Source organism: Leuciscus leuciscus (genome assembly GCF_965113295.1).
Source record: "Leuciscus leuciscus genome assembly, chromosome: 1".
Taxonomy (NCBI): domain Eukaryota; kingdom Metazoa; phylum Chordata; class Actinopteri; order Cypriniformes; family Leuciscidae; genus Leuciscus; species Leuciscus leuciscus.
The window spans coordinates 76306278-76315302 of NC_138725.1; the positions used below are offsets into that span (position 1 = coordinate 76306278).

Genomic DNA, 9025 nt, shown 5'->3' on the forward strand with positions numbered 1-9025 from the left:
TTAAGGAGTGCCACGGACCTCGCCCTTCGTGCTACTAAGTCCGCAGCGCAAGCCATTGGACGGACTATGGCTTCTCTCACCGTGTCTGAGAGACATCTATGGCTGACGCTCTCGGAAATGGCAGAGTCTGAGCGCACCGCGTTCCTCGACGCCCCGCTTTCCGCCGCAGGCCTCTTCGGATCCTCCGTCAAAGATTTCGCGGAGAGATTCGCAGAGGTACAGAAAGCGTCCCAGGCTATGAAGCACTTCCTCCCGAAGCGCTCCAGCTCTGCAGCAGGCCGTGCGAAACCGTCTGCTCAGAGCTCACAGCCACAGCCACCGTCCACCGCCTCCACTTCACAGCGCCGCCAGGCCAGAAGCGCGAGACCGCGCTCCCGCTCATCCGGTCGCCGCCCCGCAGGACGCGGCCCGCGACCTAAGGTTACGGTGAAGCCCGAGGCCCCGAAGTCGTCCTAGCACAGCTAGGAAAACGACGGTGTTCCAGTCCCGCTGCGGCCGGACTCACACCAAAGCTATTCGCTCGTCCAGTTCCAGAAAATGTGACTGTTCCAGTGTTTTCTGCAGCCAACAAGTCGGTTCTGTCACCCGCTTGCCTGCACACAAATGCCGTTTTCACGGCTACCCAGATAAATCCCCAAAAGAGCGTATTTTCTGGTGTCCCGGCCACGGCCGATGGTGTTTCGTGTGTAGTAAGAATGCCCACTGCCCAGTGCCCATCCCTACACATAAGCACAGCCTGTCACACAGGGCTCGCGCACATAAAACCGACTCAGGTCGGTTGCGCTTCAAACATGGTGAATGTGCCCACTACCCAGTGCCCACTAACACCACGTTATGCATGTCTCACGGTTTCTGTAAAAACGAAACCAACGTGCACTCGCTTCACGCAAGCGAACGATGTTTTCGGTGTGATAAATGTGCCCGCTGTCCCGCGCCCACATCCACACATAGACATGACAGTTCCCACGGGAACCGCCCAGCCCTCCCCCTCGCGGTTAACCACCGTAGAGGAGTCGAGCGCGGGCAATCTGCCCGCTGTCATCAGCGCGCCCCATGCCTCAAATGTCACGAGCGACACGCTTGTGTTACAGCACACAGAAGCTTCTCCATCGCTGAGCGAGCGGAGCGCGCTTCGTATTCGACCCCTAGCTATCCATGCAGACGCATGGGCAAAGCTGCCCGGGTTTTCGAAGTGGGTGCTGAACATTATAAAAAGAGGCTATTCGCTGCAGTTTCGCCGACGCCCTCGCCGCTATGTGGCGCGCGTCGAGACCACGGTAAAAACAGAAGTAGCACATCTACTTCGAGCCGAAGTGACGAAACTATTGAGAAAGGGGGCCATAGAACCCCTCTCTCAAGATCAGAGCGAAGGAGGGCTATACAGCAGATACTTCCTGGTACCGAAAAAAGACGGGGGTCTCAGACCCATACTAGATCTAAGGCAACTGAACAAAGTGCTTGTGAAGCGACAGTTCAGGATGCTCACGACCAGGCAAATCCTTGTGCAGATTCGCCAAGGAGATTGGTTTGTGTCAATAGATCTGAAAGACGCGTATTTTCAAATACAGATAGCGTCACGTCACAGGCGATTTTTGAGATTCGCCTTCGAGGGCCAGGCATATCAGTACACAGTCCTGCCGTTCGGTTTGTCCCTAGCACCCCGTACATTTACGAAGTGCATGGACGCGGCGCTCGCACCCCTCAGAATGAGAGGCATGCGAGTGCTGAATTATTTGGACGATTGGCTGATTCTAGCGCAATCTCGCGCAGTGCTCATAGAACACACGACCATTTTACTCGATCACCTCGAGGATTTGGGTCTGAGTGTCAATTGGGCGAAGAGCTCCCTGTCACCCAGTCAGAAAATATCTTTCCTGGGCACAGAACTGGACTCACTATCCATGATAGCGCGACTATCACAACAGCGCGCGGTAGACATTCGACGCACAGCGAACTCTTTTCGCTGCGGCGCGTCTGTCCCGCTCAAAAGATTTCAGAAGATGCTAGGTCTCATGGCCTCAGCATCGTCAGTACTCCAGCTGGGTCTGCTCCGCATGCGCCCGCTGCAGTTTTGGCTGAAAGCGCGAGTCCCACGCAAAGCGTGGGCACCCGGTTTGCTTCGCTTCAGGGTCAATCAGAAATGCGTTACAGCTCTGAAACCCTGGAAAGCGAACGACTGGTACCAATCAGGTGTAAGCCTGGGGACTTCCTCGAGGGTGAAAGTGGTGTCCACGGACGCGTCCACCTCGGGATGGGGAGCGCTGCTCGAGGGCAGACCGTTCTTCGGCCAGTGGTCAGAACGGGAGAAGCTCCTGCACATAAACTGCCTCGAAATGCTGGCAGTAGACAACGCGCTGACGCGTTTTTGTCCCCAAATAAAAGGTCACCACGTCTTGGTCCGCTCGGACAACATGTCTGTGGTATCCTACATAAATCGCCAGGGCGGCATCAGATCCGAGAAACTGTACAGGCTGGCAGAACGCCTCCTGGTATGGGCTCAGTGCAACCTGCGCTCGCTCAGAGCAGCGCACGTGCCAGGGATCATGAATATAGGACCAGACAGACTGTCCAGGAACAATGTTCCGGCAGGCGAATGGTCCCTACACCCACAGACAGTCCAACTGCTGTGGAAGAAATTCGGCAGAGCGGAAGTGGACCTGTTTGCGTCTCAAGAAAACGCTCACTGTCAAGAATTTTTCTCCAAGAGCAGGAGCGCGCTGGCCCATGTGTGGCCCCGCCGCCCGCTCTATGCTTTTCCCCCCGTCTCTCTCCTGCCTCAGGTGATAGAACGGATCAGGGAAGAAGGATGCTCAGTACTGCTGGTAGCACCGTTCTGGAAAAACCAACCTTGGTTCCCAGCCGTGATGCAGTTAGCAAGTACTGCCCCGTGGCCAGTACCAGTGAGGAGAGATCTCCTCTCACAGGCCCGCGGCTCGATCTGGCATCCTCACCCGGATCTATGGTCCCTTCATGTCTGGGCCATCAACGGGTACATGTTGGACTCCCTAAAGGAGTATTAAACACGATCACGCAGGCTAGAGCTCCGTCTACAAGACGACTCTATTCTTCGAAATGGTCAGTGTTTTCGGGCTGGTGCACAGCCCGTGGTGTGTCACCCACAAATTGTGATGTGACGGAGGTGCTTTCCTTCCTACAAGAGCTGTTGGATGGGGGCAGGGCCCCCTCCACGCTCAAAGTTTATGTGGCGGCTATAGCAGCGTTCTCAGAAACAACGCTTGGTCAGTCAATAGGAAGGAACGATTTAGTCATCCGCTTCCTTAAAGGAGCTAAGAGACTGAATCCTCCCAGACCTCCCTCAGTCCCCGTATGGGACCTTTCTACGGTTCTGGAAGCCATGAAAGGTGCGCCATTTGAGCCTTTACAGACAATCGATTTGAAACACCTGTCTTTCAAAACGGTGTTTTTGCTGGCTCTCGCTTCGGTGAAGCGCATAGGGGATCTGCACGCGCTCTCTGTGAGTGCGGCGTGCATGGAGTTTGGGCCCAATGACTCAAAAGTTATACTCAAACCTAAGCACGGTTATGTTCCAAAATCCCTCAACACACCGTTTAGGGCGCAGATTATCTCTCTGTCAGCCCTACCGGTCCCTGATGAGGAAAGAGATGCGAGCCTCCTTTGCCCAGTCAGGGCATTACGAGCTTATGTGTCTCGCTCGTCTGTTTTCAGACAGACGGAACAGCTCTTTGTTTCGTTTAGCGGACGTTCTAGGGGACTAGCCGCGTCGAAACAGAGCCTATCCAGATGGATAGTTGATGCTATAGCGCTGGCATACGCCTCCAAGGGCATGCAGTGCCCTTTGGGTGTCAGAGCGCATTCCACAAGAGGCATGGCCTCTTCGTGGGCTTGGTCGAGTGGGATTGCCTTGCAAGATATTTGTATGGCGGCAGGCTGGGCCTCCCCGTCTACATTTATAAGGTTTTATAACCTAGAGGTTCCCGCCCTGCAGGCCAGGCTGCTGTCGGTCTAGACTACCAGTATTATCTGACCTGATGCGTTCAGCTCAGAATGCTGCGTTTACTGAGCACAGCCCAATTTTCGACAGTTTAAAGCTGGGCAAACTGTGTAAGACCCACATTTTTTCCCCATCTGTTCAGGCCGTACCCCGCCCTGTCTGTATGATGAAATTTGCGTCCCTTCGACGCTACTTTATGTGGAAAAGTGAGGCTGCACCCCTCCTTCTTCCCGGACTCTCTGTGAGTTCACTGAGTGTTTGTGCACTATATGTACCCCGGGCTTTCGCCCTTGGGTCTTTGGTGTCAGATCTCAGCACGCACGGCGTTTTACACTGGGTCCCCTAGCGTAAGATATCTTACGCAGTACGAGAGACCTCTCGTAAGAGAACGTACTCGGTTACTAACGTAACCTCGGTTCTCTCTAGAAGAGGGAACGAGTACTGCGTATCTTGCCGTGCATGCACACGCTCTGGTTGATTCGATGATGAAAAACCAGATAATAGCTGCCTGCGAGCGATATTTATAGGCCTAGACCACGCCCATTTCGGCGGGACGTGACGCAGCGGGCGCGAAGTGCCCTGATTGGGTCTGACGTCACGCCAGGCCTCGCTCGATAGGCTGCTGCAGTTGCCGCAGAGCAGCCAATAGGCGCGCGAGCTGTCTCGCCTATGTCTGCATTGCTGCTGCAACGCGTTTTGCATTATTACAAAATTAAGGATAATTTTTGGCTTCAATATCTCGCGGAAAAAGGATTTTCCCCTAGCGTAAGATATCTTACGCAGTACTCGTTCCCTCTTCTAGAGAGAACCGAGGTTACGTTAGTAACCGAGTACGTTTTCCAAAGTTACTTGCCACTCAGCATTTTTACTGGCCACCATTTTGACACCATAGGGAAAAACTGCCATATAGATATTTTTAATATTATCTCATAATTTGGCAGCAGGATTATTTTGCTGTCACGTTAAGACCTGACGCACGGATCCATTATACTGTCACACGTGCATTTCTTTTCTCGACTGTTTACATTCACTTAAGACATAACTGACTGTGTTCACATGAATACTCACCAAGGCATTTTCACATTATTTTGTGTGTATTTGGCGGTTTAAGCGTAATTTAATTAAATACTGAGAGGTGACTTTATCTGTGCACACTTTGGGTGTGAGCACAAAATCTGCAGGAATGAGTAAAATTATGCGCAATACGCGCAATCCCATGGCGAAATTCAAGCCCTGTAACATCAACAATATTCATCCGGAGATAATGAAACGAGTGACTGAAGGAGGCGGGTTTGTGAATAACTCACTGTCAGAGAGATGAGAGAGAGAGAGAGAGAGAGAGAGAGAGAAAGAGTGTGTCTATTCTGCAGAAAATTTATATTGCAAGCGTTTCAGATATTTCAGTATCAATATGTATTTTGTGGACACAACATTGCACTTTTATTACTTCAGATGCCTTTTTAAAAGACTACAATTGAAAAAAAAAAGTATATATTATATATAAAATTCAACCCGCCAAAGTGGCTAGAAGGAGTGTGTAACTGCGTTACTCAGATCCACCCGTTTTTGGCGGGTTGGTGGTGTTAAGGGTGCAGTAAGTGAAATTGACAGCTAGCAGTTGAAAAGGGTACTGCAGTCCAAATTCAAAATATTGGAGTGAGTTGTTTCCCTTCACCCCCTCCTGCAAGTATAGGTCTCTGCAGGAGAGTAATAGGATTTGCCAGATCAGTGGGTGAGGCCATAAACAGAGAGGCGTTTTCGACCACGTTATCTAATTGTCCCAAGTCACAGTTAGGGTAGGGAAGGGTAGGGTCAGGTGAAGGGCATCATTTTCATTGCATGATTTTTAAACACCCACCAGTTTGAAAACACCCACAAATTTAGAAAAAGCCCACTTTTGTTCTGCAGAGACCCCATACTCCCCACATGCTCAGACTCGACGCTCACGCGGGTTGCCAGATTGAGGACACGGAACAGGAACGAGCGCAATTGAAAATGGAATGCGAGGAGACTTACTCACTGTAACTTGATGAGCTAATTTATAATAATAATTAATAATAATTCATTACATTTATATAGCGCTTTTCTCGGCACTCAAAGCGCTTTACATAGAAGGGGGGAATCTCCTCAACCACCACCAATGTGCAGCATCCACTTGGAGCTAATTTATGATGAGTTGATATCGCGTTTTAATATAGTCCCTTTCATAGAGATTTTTAGATAGATGCGAATGCTTTTTAGGTCACGTAGAATCTGCGCTCTCTGAGCCAGTTTGTTCGCTGGCTTCCATGGCTGCAATATGCTGTGTTTTCTGTCAACTGGAAACCTGGGGTGGCGAAATACTATTGGGTAAATTGGCAGTGGGCGGAGTCACAAAGACCAAAACAAAAACAGACATTCCGACACGGGAACGCACATTTCAAAGTAAAATAACTGGCAATTATGTGAACTCAGCATGTTTCCTAAATATCTGCAAACATATTATGGTATTTTTATGCTTTAGTAGAGTGAAAAACTCACATACAGCACCTTTAGGGCCCTATAATACACCCAGCGCAGGCGCAACACAAGTGTGCGCAGGCGCAACACACACGCCCTGCACCACATCGTTGAAATAGCAAATGCATTTGCGCCCATTTGTGCTGGTAGAAAACGAGGGATGTTAAGGCGCATATGTGGCTCCACAGTGCGCGTACACTTTGCTTATTACACACATGACCATTTTTCCCGTCGTTAAACTAGCGAAAGTGGATTTGGATACGCCCTAAGTGCACTTGCGCCGTGTGCTTTAGATCATGCGCTTGGATACTTAAAATATGGCCCTTAATGTCAATCCCTGTTTGGGATAATGTGCACTGATGAAACATCAATAAGACCATGAACGTTCATTAAGAAAGTAAAGTTTGATTCATGTTGCAGTTTTTTATTTTAGCATGCTTACATCATAGTCTGTCAACATTAAGTGATGCCATCTGGATTTTTTCCTCTCAATGGGCAATTTAGCTAAATGATGAACTCCAGATGAGAGCAGCATTTGAATGAACAACATATGTGTATGGACTGGAGATAAGACAATTAGCTGCTCTGAATCTGTTCAACTCTATATTTGACTGGATTTATGTGTGTAACAATCACCCGTTATTCCTGTGCAGTGATTCTCAATGATTTTACTCTAGGACCCAGATTTTGATTTGGATGCCCAACCTTTCACATCAACAGCAAAATGAACGGGAATGATTTATTTTGCTCTCCCAAATATATATAATTATGGTACATGATTAATTCTGTTGTATTATTTGTATTTAGCATGTTTTTTTCCTGCAGTTCGACCTATCAGAAGAGACCTGCAACACATGTTTGGGTCACAACCCGCTAATTGAGAAACACTGTTATTGAGTATTTATGTAGCTGACAGAGTAGAGATTAACTGATATCGTCTCTATCCCTGAACGTTTTTTTTACAGTGAAGTAAGGCTTGTTTCTCACAACAGTAACCGTAGCTTGTTAAGCAGAATTTGTGAATCCTAATGGGATATGTCAGATCCAAAGGTAAATTTCTGTCATGTCTGTGCACAGAAAGTGAACTGAAACACTGAAACAAAATGATAACCTAAAATGATATAATCTAAATCTAACTGTTTTTACTGAAGTCAAAATACTATATTAATATCACTGAATCAACCTAAATACATTAATTTATACCAACAAAACTTTTTTTGGGGTTAAATCAGGTATAAATAGCAACTGCAGGTTACCACTTTTTACAGTGTTTCAATTTAAATGCCCTTTTTAAAGGCACACTATGTAACTTTATTTTAATATATCATCAAATCCTCTGGTGTGTGAGTGGCAGTGATTTGTTGTCACAATGAGCGAGAAAGGTTGACATAGAGCAGTTAAATCTCCAACGTCCAGGGAATCACCCGTCTAAACAAACGCTGGACAGAGGAGAGTCTGCTGGCAAAAAGAGAACGTAACAGAGCTCGTAATAAAACAAGAATCAACATCGGCTTGGCTTTCAGAGATGACGAGAACTGAGGGTTTTGAAATGTTGTAAAAGCGGTAAAAATATGTTGTAAAGTTATGGTTGTTGTAGTGCTGTGCTGGAATTTATTTTCAAGGAAGTACCATGTCTGTTAATGAGTTTAGCTACAGTAACGTCTTCAGCTAGTCCGCTTGAGATCACAATAGACAGTATATAAACTGGACACAGCGACCCCATTGGATTCAACGGAGACAAGTGAAGTCAATTAGAAGCTCTCACTTCCTGATGGTCGAGCGTACTGCGCAGACTCAAACTGAGCTTGACGACATATATGTGACGTGAGCAACCCGTCTGTCTTCTAGTAGCTGTGCCAAGAGAAATCTGAATCATTCCCTTACGAAACTTGCAGAGACGGAGAGTGTGAGTAGGAGGTGTCCATGAGCTGGAGCAGGAGAAACTTTTGCTATGTATTCTGATTAATTACTTTGTCATTTTGCCTCCACGTCCCCCCGATTGCGCGCGAGCTTCTCCTCCTGTCCATACGGTAATCTCTCTACTGTGCGACAGAGAGTCGCGTGGTTATGACGCAATCGTTAGCCTATTTTTACAAAAATTGCTTCTACGGGGCCATAACGTATGATACAAGGTAATGGAGCCTTTTATACATTGTCGTGTTTCTTTAGAAATAAATAATGGACAAATGGAGTCTTTAAACGCCTCAGATATAAAGTTATTCGCTGTCAAAGTGACGCCAAAATGAATGGGAGTCAATGGAATGCTAACAGCAGGTGGGGGTCGGCTAATCAATGGCGGCGCCCGGGGAAGCTTCAAAATAATATGAAACCCTGCCCCCCCTGGAGATCACAGTCACGCAGAGCCTAACACAACCAAAACAATGTTCTTCTGCAAAATACATGCAGTTTTGTTTTTAACCACAAGAGGGCCAAAAGTAACAGTGTACCTTTTATCAACACATTTTTTTCTTGCACATACAGTATTCATGTACCGTATTATGTGCAATAATCAAAATGCATTAATATTGTTTAATATATGTATTGTGCTTCTGA

At 47.7% G+C, this 9025-nt stretch overlaps 1 long non-coding RNA gene across 1 annotated transcript in view; it reads right to left on the reverse strand.

Moving 5' to 3' along the window:
* The window catches only part of LOC309513126, a 284332-nt gene extending 275526 nt beyond the window's left edge, over positions 1-8806 (reverse strand). The window contains exon 1 of the long non-coding RNA XR_014211328.1: positions 8160-8806. This is a non-coding gene — a long non-coding RNA (uncharacterized lncRNA). The remainder of the gene's footprint in view (positions 1-8159) is intronic.
* Positions 8807-9025: the final 219 nt, after the last annotated feature.